At 45.1% G+C, this 12,740-nt stretch overlaps 1 protein-coding gene across 1 annotated transcript in view; it reads left to right on the forward strand.

Annotated features, from left to right (window-relative positions):
* Window positions 1-6,143: 6,143 nt before the first annotated feature.
* Window positions 6,144-12,740, forward strand: part of FBXO38 (F-box protein 38) — a 95,079-nt gene continuing 88,482 nt past the window's right edge. The window contains exon 1 of the mRNA XM_088475770.1: window positions 6,144-6,198. The gene's annotated coding sequence lies outside the window, so the exon portion shown is untranslated. The remainder of the gene's footprint in view (window positions 6,199-12,740) is intronic.

The following is a 12,740-nucleotide window of genomic DNA, read 5'->3' on the forward strand; positions in this document are numbered from 1 at the left end:
AGCACTCCTTATGTAGGTAAATGATTAAATAATTAAATCTTAACTTTTAATAAATATATTAAAATGAAAGAGAAAAGATCATATCTAGACGAACAACATCAAACAAAGACCCACAAATATTACAATATTACAATAAACATATAAGACAAAATATACAAATTGATGCAATTAGCCAAAAAAACAGGATAATGTCACTGTGAAAGCATCATAATAGGTTAATCCATTCAAATTGGGGCGAAATATTCAAAACATTAGACATACATCACGACTGTATGAAAAATGCAGTATTTATACACAGTGTCCTTGTTATTATTGTAATTAAACAAGGCTAGTGTTGAATAGGAACCCCCATTCTCTGTAACTCTCAATAGCAGTATCTCACCTGTTCAACACTTAGACCTAGCCAAGTTTGACCCTCTATCATTTTGTTTCATAAATTAATAATAAACATAAAATATCAGGAAAGTCAGGGTATAGAGCTGCTATTCCTCATTCTGCTGCTCCTCACCTATGCAACATGCTATTTGTGAGGAGTGAGAGATTACCGGAGAGCAGTTTACCCTTAGAAACAACAGAATAACAGGGACGTTACTCAGATTTCATTTCTGCTTTTGGGTGTCATACTGTACGCATTGGACACTCAATGAGAGAACTACTGACTAGAGATTGTCCTCAGTTAACAGAGACAAAGCGAACAACACACTGACGGTAAACGACATCTGGATAATATAATTAAGCTGTATAAGGTTTTAATAGGTGTGTTGCTAACTTCTATTGTTACGTTCAGAAGTTGACTCATTTACTAATTTGAACCATAAACCATATTGCATGATGTTTAAGCAAATCACAGAGAATCATGTAACATAGGAGAAAACATGACAATTCAGCTCTGTATAGAGCATTTCAGTATTGGTCATTAAACATTCATATATACTGTGCTAGTATGATCTGCATGTCCTCAAACCTACACCAAAGCAGGTATAAGAAATTCAGTCGAGAAATGATATAGAACAAACTGTGCACCTGTTGTGTTAATGGAAGGCATTAATCAGGTACCAATTCACATAAGGAAGCACCCCTAATGTAAATTAAAAATATAGTCACTTGTGTTAATAGAAAACACTAATTAAGTGCTCATGCATATATGGGAGTACCCCAAATGTAAATTAGAAGCATATTTACAACCATTTAAATGCATGTGTGACACAATACAAGAAAAAAAAATATATATATATTTTTTAACCATATATAGTATATTCAAAATTGATCATTAGTAATACATTGATTATGCGCTGATATGGTCTACATACCCCACGACCAATATCACACAAACAGGGTTAAGATATTCGGCCTAAATTAGTATGGAATAAGCGATTCGTCTGCTGTGATGTTTTTGTTTAATTCGACACTGATGCACAAATGGGAACACCCCTAGTACAGATTGAAAGTATATTTGCAATGATGTAAATATCAGTGCAATATGTCGAACTGTGTTCACAAGTCACTATGTAGCTAAATATGGGGGGCTGATAATATTATGGATCCCTACAGTGCATTAGATAAGTGCCTGGTTATGAATTGGATCAAGAACAGAACTAAGCCGTACTAGAAATATTTTTCGTTATGTACAATATAAATACTGAAACTGGCATAACCATCATTGTATGCAATAAGTATAGACGTGATTCTCAATAATACAAAAAAAGGGAAAAGCACTAGCCATATAAAAATAGTCCCCTATTGCTGTTCTAATGGTATAACCTCTGTGAGGGTAATAATTCGGCTAAGATCACCGGAATATGGGGAGACATGAAGTGCGTGTGCGTCCGCATGACATAGGCGCACGCCTTCCTGAATCCCCCATTAAATTAACCACTATCAGTGTAATCCCGATCTGGGTACAGCCTTGTGGTGAAGATGCTGCGCCGTGCAGCCACAGACATCCATCGGTCTCGTCCGTCCCCGACGCGCATTTCGCCGCTTGAGCTTGATCACGAGGGTCTGTCGGTCGTAGCGGGTCTCACGCATGCGCACGAAGGAGCCGGCTCTCTCGTGCGCATGCGCACTAGAAAAACATCGAGGCGGCCGTGCAGTCGTAGACCGTATGGCCGCCTCTGAATGAAGGCCTGAGTGCTTGCAGACTTAAAACACCAAGTGATGTCCACCTGTCCTCCACTTCTGGTTGATCTACTTGATCAGGCATAAATGTTCTATTGGGCCTTTCCTTTTGGCTTTTCGAGCGTAGTAGGTTATGCAACACACAGCATGCCATAACTACCCAGTCAGTCTTGTCCACCCTCAGATGGATTGGTCCGTGAAAAATGTATAATTTATTGCTCAAAATCCCAAAAGCACTCTCCACAATGCGGCGAGCTCTTGACAGTCTATAATTAAAAATTTCCCTCTCTCTGGTAAGTGTTCTTTGGGGGTATGGCTTCCTAACATTCTCATGCAGAGCGAATGCCTCATCAGCAACAAACACAAACGGTAGTCCATGCTTATTTTGGTATGCTTAAAGTGTTTGACATCAGTTTGTCATAAAATGATGTCTTCTGAAAGGAGCCACCGTCAGAAGCTCGCCCATTCTTACCAATGTCAACATAAACTCATAATTAGCATTAACCACAGCTATCAGTACAATGCTAAAGAATCCTTTATAGTTGTAAAAAAAAGATCCGCTGTTGGAAGGTAGTGTTATTCTGATGTGCTTCCCATCAATGGCGCCTCCACAATTCGGGAAATTCCAGCGAACCTCAAATTCTTGCGCAATAGCTTTCCACTGATCCATAGTTGTGAGCAACTGTAAAAAACATATATATGTCAGTGTTTTCATTTTACATGACAATTTCATAGCATAAATACCTAAAAAAATTCATATAATATTTATTTTTATCTTCCAGCCATCTGCATTGTCCACACCAACTGAGGACTTGTCGCAAGAAAGTGGCATGTCAAGAGTCAATGTTGAAAGTGACAGTCTGAAAGGTGGAGCCTCTCTACGCCGCCAAAAGAGGGTAGTTCAGCCAGAAAATGAACTTCAACATGCAGTGGATTAACTAGGGTATTTGGAGCCCAGGGTAAGTTAAAAAATGGAGCCTCTCTACCCAAGTAGTAACACCCTTATACAGTACCCCCAATAATGCACCCTTATACAATGCTCCATATGCAGTGCCCTCAGTAGTGCCACTTATACAGTACCTCTTATACAGTGCCCCCAGTAGTACCACTTATACAGTGCCCCCAGTAATGCCCCTTATACAGTGCCCCCAGTAGTGGTCCCCCCTATACAGTAGTGGTTCCTCCTTTGCAGTGCCCCTTATGCAATGCCGCCAGTAGTGGTCCCCCTATGCAGTGCTCCCAGTAGTGCCCCTTATACAGTGCCCCAGTAGTGGGTTCCCCCTATGCAGTGCCCCAGTAGTAGTCCCCCCTATGCAGTGCTCCCAGTAGTGATGCCACCTATGCAGTGTTCCAAGTAGTAGTGGTCCCCCTATGCAGTGCTCCCAGTAGTGCTCCTTATACAGTGCCCCCAGTAGTGGTCCCCCCTATGCAATGCCCCTTATACAGTGCCCCAGTAGTAGTCCTCCTATGCAGTGCCCCCAGTAGTGGTCCCCCCAATCAGTGCCACAGTAGTGCCCCTTATATAGTGTCCCTAGTTCTCCCTATGCAGTGCCCCCAGTAGTAGTCCCCCTATGCAGTGCCCCAAGTAGTGGTCCTCCCATGGAATGCCCCTTTGTATTGTGCCCCCAGTTGTAGTCCCCCCTATGCAGTGCCCCTAGTAGTAGTCCCCCTATGCAGTGTCCCCAATAGTGGTCCCCCCTACGCAGTGCCCCTTATATAGTGCCCTGTCAGGTTTCAGCCTAGGATCAGCCATTACTCACCACAGCGCCGACTTCCCCTGACTTCTCTTGTGCGGTCAGACGTCAGGTGTGGTGGTGAGTGACGCGCTGAGGATTATGCCTTAGGTGCACTTGGACATCCATGTGCTGCCCCGTGACTTGGTTACCAAGGTTGCCATCATGGGTGCAGCCATGACAGTCTTCATCACCTGACTGACCCTTCGTCCAATGGTAGCATGGTTGTTGTCAGCTGACACTGTCCTCCAATGGACTGCTACAGTACCTTGGGGTATATTACTGGGCTCTGGACAGCAGGAAGTTGCTTGTACAGCATCGTTACTACTAGTGTTTGCTTGCTGTCACTACGTTCCAGGTTCCCTTATTGTTCTACTCTCAAGTCATTTCTAGTCACTCGCCTGTGCCAGCGGTGCATCTGATACCTAGCCTGTATACTGTACATCCTCTGAGTACAACCACAGTGTCACTCTCCTGTGTCAGCGGTGCATCTGATACCTTGCCCGCGTTCTTTGTGCATACTCTGAATACAACCACAGTGTCACAATCCGGTGAAAGTGATCCTCTGTGGAGGACGTTGAGCCGGGGGGTTCAGGTGACTGTCGGAGTGACTGTGGCAAGGTCTCCTATTTGGTTTTCCGCTGCACCAAGTGAGCAGGTCGCGGCCCTCTGGACAGGTACCTGGGAATGGCAGAAGACCGGAAACTATATTACGTTAAGTTATTGCTAGAACACTGGAGATACACTGGAACACAATTAGAAATCTTGATCACCGGCTTGCATGAGATTACTGAGAATGTACTAAGAATCACTAAGAAATCCAGGAGCTGACTAGCTCAGCAGCTCAGGGAGATGTGGACACAGGCAGGTACTGGAGTTTGCTAAATATGCAGGAAAACACAAACATATACTAGGGATTGCACATACAAGAGTAGAGTGGACTCAAGGAATATATTGGGAATGCTAGAAATGTGGTACTGGACAAAGGCCCTCATTCAGAGCCGCTCGTTAGCGGCAGTACGCTCGTTCCGAGCGATGTTTGCACATCTGCGCATGCGTACGCTTTTTAGTACGCATGCGCGAACCAGTCAGTGCGGCCGAAAATCGTTTGTACGCTATATAGCGAGTGCCTGCTATTTTGAGTGACAGAATGAGGCGTATGTGGGTGGTAACAGGGGAAGGTGCTTGAAAATGGGGAGTGGAGATCCGAACGCAGGCGTGCTTAAAGGTCAAAACGGGCGTTTTATGGGTGTGTATATTTAAAACAGCAGCGTCATTGACCACGTCACTGGGTTATTTTAGAGCCAGAACTGCTCGCAAATTTGTGGTAGCAAACACCAACCACAAGAATAGCGAGCAGTTCATACGCTGGTCGATGTACTTGATTAATCTAATAAATAGCGGACATGACGTATGGTGCGAGCGGCCAGGGGGCGTTTTTAACAAATAAACGAGCGTATGTTTTGCTCGTTCGTTCAGACTTAGAGGTGTGAACAGACTGCAATGTGCGTACGGATCATTTGAATAGCCACCCCTTGTTTTTAAACGAACGACCGCAAATAGCGAACGGCGCTGAATGAGGGCCAAAGGCCAAATACTGGGAGAGCTAGAAATGCTGGTACTGGGCAAAGGCAAAATACTGGGAATAATTATATATGCAGGTGCAGATTGCACAGACAAGACACATAGAGAGGATAGGCATACACTGGGAGAGTGCTAACTGCTAGTGCAGATTTGCACTGACAAGACACAGAGCAAATTGACACAGACATGTGCTGGGAGGACCAGCTGTGAGCTAATTAATACCAGCAGGTAATCTGACACTTCAGTGATACAGGGTAATAGCCACAGGAAAGCTGCAATAGAATTAGCAGCACATATACAAAGACACACAGGGAAGGGACATGAAACACTGAAGTACTGTGAGAAAGCTAAAGTCTCAGAGTAAGGTTTAGCATGGAAGCTAATACAGGAAACTGGGAAACTGTGAGCAGGCTGAAGCAACACGCTGAAGGATTTAGCAGAGAGCAACAGTGGGAGTAACACAGCACTTGGAATAATGAAGTTGAACAGCGTCTTCCTGGAGTTCTGGAGGCGGATTTATACCCAGGGGTAGCAGATTACTGGAGCACAGCATCAGCTGACTGAAATCATGCTACCATAGGTTAGGAGTACTGTCACATGAGAGGAACTGTCATGGCGGTGCCCATGATGGGAACTCCGATCCCCAGCACACACAGCCGACCATGGAAGCTCGCAAAAAGCACCTAAGGCAGAATACTCAGCCCACATCCATCACTGCACCAGACGTCTGACCGCAAGGAAGTCAGGGGAAGCCGGCAAGGAGGTGAGAGAGGCCGATCCTAGGCTGAACCCTGACACACAGTGTTTTTCTCCTGTGTCAGCGGTGCATCTGGATACCTTGCCAGCGTACTCTGTACATCCTTCAAGTATAATTACAGTGTCACTCTCCTGTGCCAGTGGTGCATCTGATACCTTGCCCGTACACTCAGTACAACATCATAGTTTAGAATCCTTGCTAGTGCTTCTTTCAGAAGTACACTTGCTTGGGCCTTATTGGTGTTATCTCCCTCCATTTCCCACCTGTATCGGATACCTGACCAAAGGGCCGTGACCTGCTTGCTGGTGCAGCTTAAACCCATATCCTGCTTAGAGGGGTTACTGGTGAACACCTCCCAGCAGGTTAGACTCCGCACCTTTGGTCAGGTCTCACCAACATCCGATACTTGTGGATGAGGCGTTCGTACATCCGGCCCCTCACCTCCAATTTCTCCCTCAACCCTGGACCTCAGCTTTCAGCTCATCAGTAAGAGATGCTCATGAGCCAGTTGTGATAGTGCCCCCCAGTAGTAGTCTCCCATATGCAGTGCCCCCAGTAGTGCCCTTTATATTGTGCCCGCAGTAGTAGTCCTCCCTATACAGTGCACCATGTAGTAGTCTCCCCTGTGCAGTGCCCCCAGTAGTGCCCCTTATATAGTGCACCCAGTAGTAGTCCTCGCTTTGCAGTGCCCAACAGACGTACACCAAAAAACACCTGAATTCCAGCTCCTGCGCCCACCTCCATCCAGTCCTCCGTCCTCCTGAGCCATCCCGCTCTGCACTATGGGAGAGACATCATGACATCTCTCCTATCACCCACTGCAGGAGTCGGAAGATGGAGCTCATGAGTGAGCTCCAGCCCGGGTCTGGCAGTGGGCGCAGCGCAGCAGTCAATGAGAGTCAGTCTGACTCTCATTGGCTGACAAAACTTGTCAAAAAAATACTATTTTGTGTCAGCACTGAATATGAAATCTAAAGATGTTTAAATACATGCTTAATGTTGCGAATATCATGGTACTGTATAGCTCATTTTGTATTTTCTTATTGTGTAACAGACAATGCACCAATTTACTTTATTCTGCAGCACTCCACAGCTAAGTCACTGTCTCTCTTCTGCCTCTGTGGGCTTCGGGGGAGGCTGTTGGTATGGGTGTCTCCAGCTTGTATGGGGCTACTGGCAACATGAAATGGGAGCACTGTTGTCCTCCCTCCTTGTCACTCACCTCAGACCATGGTCCCCCTGGGCTGCCTGGAGGTATCGGAGCCAGCATCCCTTGTTGTCTGATCCAGTCTTCTTGACATTCGCCCTTTTGAATCCGTCCAGCCTCCGATCCCACAATGCTCCTACTGTATAGGAGTGCTAACTAGCTGGCGGCTTCTCCTATTCGGCCTCTAGCAACCACCATCTTATTGAAGCTCACTCAAGTTACCTTGGGGGTGTGCCCCCCTATAAGACCTGGTCCAGTAGGCTTCTATCTCACATGATTGGGTGACCTATTTAAACCCCTCTCTCCTACAGCATTGTCAGATGCTTGTCTGCATTTGTGCTTAACAGCCAGGCTGATTGTACCGTAGATCTACAACCCTCTCAAAAGTGGTGGCTAACAGACAGACTGATATTCTGCAAAAGGTACAGGGATTGGACTGCTGAGGACTGAGGTAAAGTCATTTTCTCTGATGAATCCAATTTCAGATTGTTTGGGGCATCTAGAAAAATGCTTGTCCGGAGGAGGAAAGGTGAGCGCTACCATCAGTCCTGTGTCATGCCAATGGTAAAGCATCCATTCATGAGTGGGGTTGCTTCTCAGCCAAGGGAGTGGGCTCACAGCCATGAATAAAGAATGGTATCAAAACATCCTCCAAGAGCAACTTTTCCCAACCATCCAAGAACAGTTTGGTAATGAAAAATGCCTTTTCCAGCATGATGGAGCACCTTGCCATAAGGCAAAAGTGATAAATAAGTGGCTTGGGGAACAAAAAAAAATAATCAAAACTTTGGGTACATGGCCATGAAACTCCCCAGATCTTAATCCCATTGAGAACTTGTGGTAAATTCTCAAGAAGCAGGTGGACAAACAAAAACCCACAAATTCTGACAAACTCCAAGCATTGATTAGGCAAGAATGGACGGCCATCAGTCACTATGTGGCCCAGAAGTTGATTGACAGCATGCCAGGGCGAATTTCAGAGGTCTTGAAAAAGAAGGGTCAACACTGCAAATATTGACTCTTTGCATAAACTTAATGTAATTGTCAATAAAAGCCTTTGACACTTACGAAATGCTTGTAATTTTACTTCATTATACCATAGTAATATCTGACAAAAAGGTCTAAAAACACTGAAGCAGCAAACTTTGTGAAAACCAATACTTGTGTCATTCTCAAAACTTTTGGCCATGGCTGTAAAATAGGCAATGGGAATTGAGCAAAGATGTGTACAGGTGGGGATCATCCCCAGGTAAAGGCCCCCCATACATCAGAGATGGATTGCAGCAATCATGCAATTTGCAATCGATTGTGTATAAAAATCTTTCCCTTTTTCAATCGATTGTGGCAATTCTGCAATCGATTGAAATAGGGAAAGATTTTTATACACAATCGATTGCAAATTGCACGATTGCTGTAATTCATCTCTGATGTATGGGGGCCTTAACTCATGTACACAGTGGTGAATACCAAACTCAGAAGAGTGTCCTAGCAGAGTATGCAGACACAGAGCTGAATTGTCAAGTTACCTTATATTTCTCATATATGGTTAATTCAGAGGGGTATATTTAATAAAGTGCAGGATTTTAGAAGTGGAGATGTTGCCCATAGCAACCAATAAGATTCTACTTAACATTTATCTAGCACCTTCTAGAAGAGAATGGCTAGAATCTGATTGGTTGCTATGAGCAACATCTCCAATTCTAAAAACCCGCACTTTAGTAAATATACCCCAGAGTGTCTATAAACAAGAAATCCTACAGGATAAGAGTTTACTTATCATTATAGCCCTTTACTGGACAAGAATAAAATGGTTTTCAAAACTGAAATTGTTACAGAACCACAGAGGGTCTGATTCAGAGGTGGATGCATTTTAGGCACCCAATGTTTTAAATCTGCGCATGCATCCAAAACGCACTGTGCATGCTTGTTGATGGTTAACGCCAGGGGATACAGATCAGAATTACATGGAGATCCATGCAATTCTGTTAGGTGTTCTGGGCAAAGTACAAAGAGGTTTTCCTGCACAGAAATATTCTCAATAATATTTATTATTGATATTGTATTCTCTTCCTATACTTCCATATTGAAATGAAGTGAATAAAAACACTGGGGCCTGATTCAATAAGGATCACTATTGCGATCGCAGCTTCGTAATCGCACACAGGTCTGCTGCGAAAATATGCTAATGATTGCTATTGCAATGCCGTCACACTGCCAGCATAGACGCCCACTGCCTCCCACTATCACTATCTCACATCTGTAATACCTCACAGTCCTGCGTATACATCAGTAACATTGAGTACCATCGGCCCCTCATGCATAATTACAGCAGCCCTGACCTTACTTAGAAATTGTTAACCTCGTTGCACGCAGTAAGCACTCAAGTTGCGTATGCCACCGCAATGGCTAATTTTTGCACTCCCATGTAACAGCGTGCAAACGCCTGCGTTTCTCCTATGATCCTTAATGAATCAGGCCCACTGACCTCGGTGTCTGTGTAAATTATTTATTTCTTACTGTGTGTTCCCAGTATATCTATATTCTATTCAGGCTCCAGTAATATAATTGGATACAATTGGCAAATTATCTCCTATTGGAATATAGACTTGTTATATTTATAACAAAATTGTTGCTGTTTATAATTTATAATACAGTATAACAATATACACCAGAAGCTCTTTTCCATCTGCTTTGTGTGTCAATTAAAGTTATTTTCATCTCTCAGGGGTAAGGGTATTTAAGATATACAGTAGATCACAGTTTCTCAAACTCGGTCCTCAGGACACCAAACAGTACATGTTTTCCAGCTCTCCTCACAGAATCGCAAGTGAAATAATTAGCTCCACCTGTGGATCTTTTAAAATGTGTCAGTGAGTAATGAATACACCAGGGAGACCTGGAAAACGTGACCTGTGTGGGGTCCTGAGGACCGAGTTTGAGAAACACTGCAGTAGATGATACTTTTCAAAAACTGCTCATTTATTTTTATATATTCTCATATATGGTCACATAATTCATATGCATGTGATTGAATAGGAGATCTATCTTTTGTCCCCTGCATATATGATTTGTAGTTATATCACAGTATATCTTAAAACAAGAGATATGGTAAGAACTTACCTTTGTTATCTCTGTTTCTTCGAAGTCCATAGGGTCCACAGGGTTGACCTTGGGGTATAGGTTGGGAACCAAATCCGGGCACCACGCAGTTAAAGCTTTTAGCTCCCAGGATGCACTTGGGTCCACTCTCCCTATAACCCCACCCCAAGCCAGAGGCACCTCAGTTTGTAAGTAGCCAAAGGCCGGAGGAGGAGAAAAAAAGAGAGAAAACTGGAACACTCGATAACCATACTCACAGAAATGGGAGACGGAAAACCGGTGACCAGTCACACAGCCCATTTGAAGCCAGGTGCGTCAGGTCGGGCGCCCTGTGGACCCTATGGACTTCGTAGAAACAGAGATAACAAAGGTAAGTTCTTACCATATCTCTTGTTTTCTACTTCAGGGTCCATAGGGGGTCCACAGGGTTGACCTTGGGGATGTCCCAAAGCAGTTCAACCAAGGGAGGGGACGCTCCTGTGCTGAGAGGAGAATCCGCCGCCAAAAAGGAAGCATCCTGAGAGGCAAAGGAAAACAATGCCTAGAACCTTAAAAAGGTGTGGACAGAAGACCACGTGGCCACCTAGCAAGGCAAAACATCCAAGGCGCCACAGCGAGCCACCCACGAGGGTTACATGGCCCGAGAAAAAACAAGCAGCCACAACAGAAAGGTCTACCCATGGGTAGGCCCCTGAAGAAGACATACGAGGCCGTCCAGCCAACATATGGCCATAGGCCGGCCATCCTTTCCTGTTAAAACCAGAAATCTCAGACCACCAATAAGGAGTCCGATTTCCGTCAGGAACTTGAATGGACCACATAAATCCACAGAGGCCGGACCACAGTCAATGAGGCCACACCAGCCGAGAGGACAGGGGACTGAATGGCCGCACCATAAGTTCCAGAATAATATGGAACCTGAAAATCACTAAGAAGAAACACAGGGTGAGAGCAACTCACACCCTGACAAGATGCCCTCCAGAAGAGGGAGCCACATGAGAATGCTCCCAATTCCGACACTCACCTGGTTGATATAAACTCCCTGATAGAAAGAGAGAAAGCCAAAGCAATAGACCATGTAATGGCTATCACAACCAGCAGTTCCATTAACTTTCCCCGGAGTTAACGAAGAACCACTCCTAACTCCCAAGGAGTCCCTAGGGAGGACAAATGGAGGCATAATCCAGAAAACACTCCAAAGGATGAACTGGATATCAGAGCGGAGCAATTCCATAACCTAATCATACTGACAGTGTAGAGATCTGCACTGTCAGGAAGGCCAGGCCGAGGGTGAAACCCAAGCCAGCCGGAAGGAATGCCAGAATATCTGGAAATCCTGGACACCAGAGGATCGTATCGATAGGTATAATACCATAAGAATTATGGCTGCCACAGTTTGTGGTAGGTCCCAGCAAAAGCTGATCCATGTGCTCCAATCATTCCAACGATGACAAAGCCATGGAAGCCGTAAGACCACTGTAGGGACATAGTCAAAGACAAACCCCAGGACCCTGAGACAACAGGTCTGGGTAGTGAAGCATCAGGAATGGAGTATCGATGGAGAGACTCCGAAAAACCAAGTACCCCTGACATCTGGGGCAATCAGGAGCCACCAGCAGGAAAGCATCTCTGTCTCGATTGAAACGCTTCCCTCGAGGAAGAATGGAGACTGGAGAACACAGGTACGCAAATTGGAAGAACCCCTTCACCGACAAAGAGTCACTGAAGGTTGCTTCAGAATCCCCAGAGTTGGACTGTAACGCCATAGTGTGATAGAGTCAGAAGGCCATGAGTGTCACCTCAGGAGGGCCCCCCCCCTGCTCACCAGGAGATGAAACCTCTCTTGGGGAAGAGACTAGTCCCCGGGATGCACGTCGTAACGGCTGAGGACTCCCGCTTCCCAATGGAGAGCACCTGAAATGAACACTGTCGAGGTGGTCGGGAGGAAAACCCTCAGACAATGTCCGAATGTATGACATACCTGACATTGCCACCCAACGAACAGTATTGCTAAAAAGGAAGCTACTGTTCTGACCCTGACGGACTGAACTTTTTCAGGTTCACCGGGAAACAAGGGCTATGCCAGAGTGAAGGCCCAAGACAGGCTAAAGTTCCAACAAGTTAATTGACAGGGTGGAATCGACAGACATCCAATTGCACTGAAATGGATGCGAACCAGACACTGTCCTTAGCAAAGAATACCCTGGACGAGATGGTCATAGTCACCCGAAAAGGGACAGAC

This window comes from Taudactylus pleione, unplaced genomic scaffold, assembly GCF_031769625.1.
Source record: "Taudactylus pleione unplaced genomic scaffold, aTauple2 ptg000178l, whole genome shotgun sequence".
In the NCBI taxonomy this organism is placed as follows: domain Eukaryota; kingdom Metazoa; phylum Chordata; class Amphibia; order Anura; family Myobatrachidae; genus Taudactylus; species Taudactylus pleione.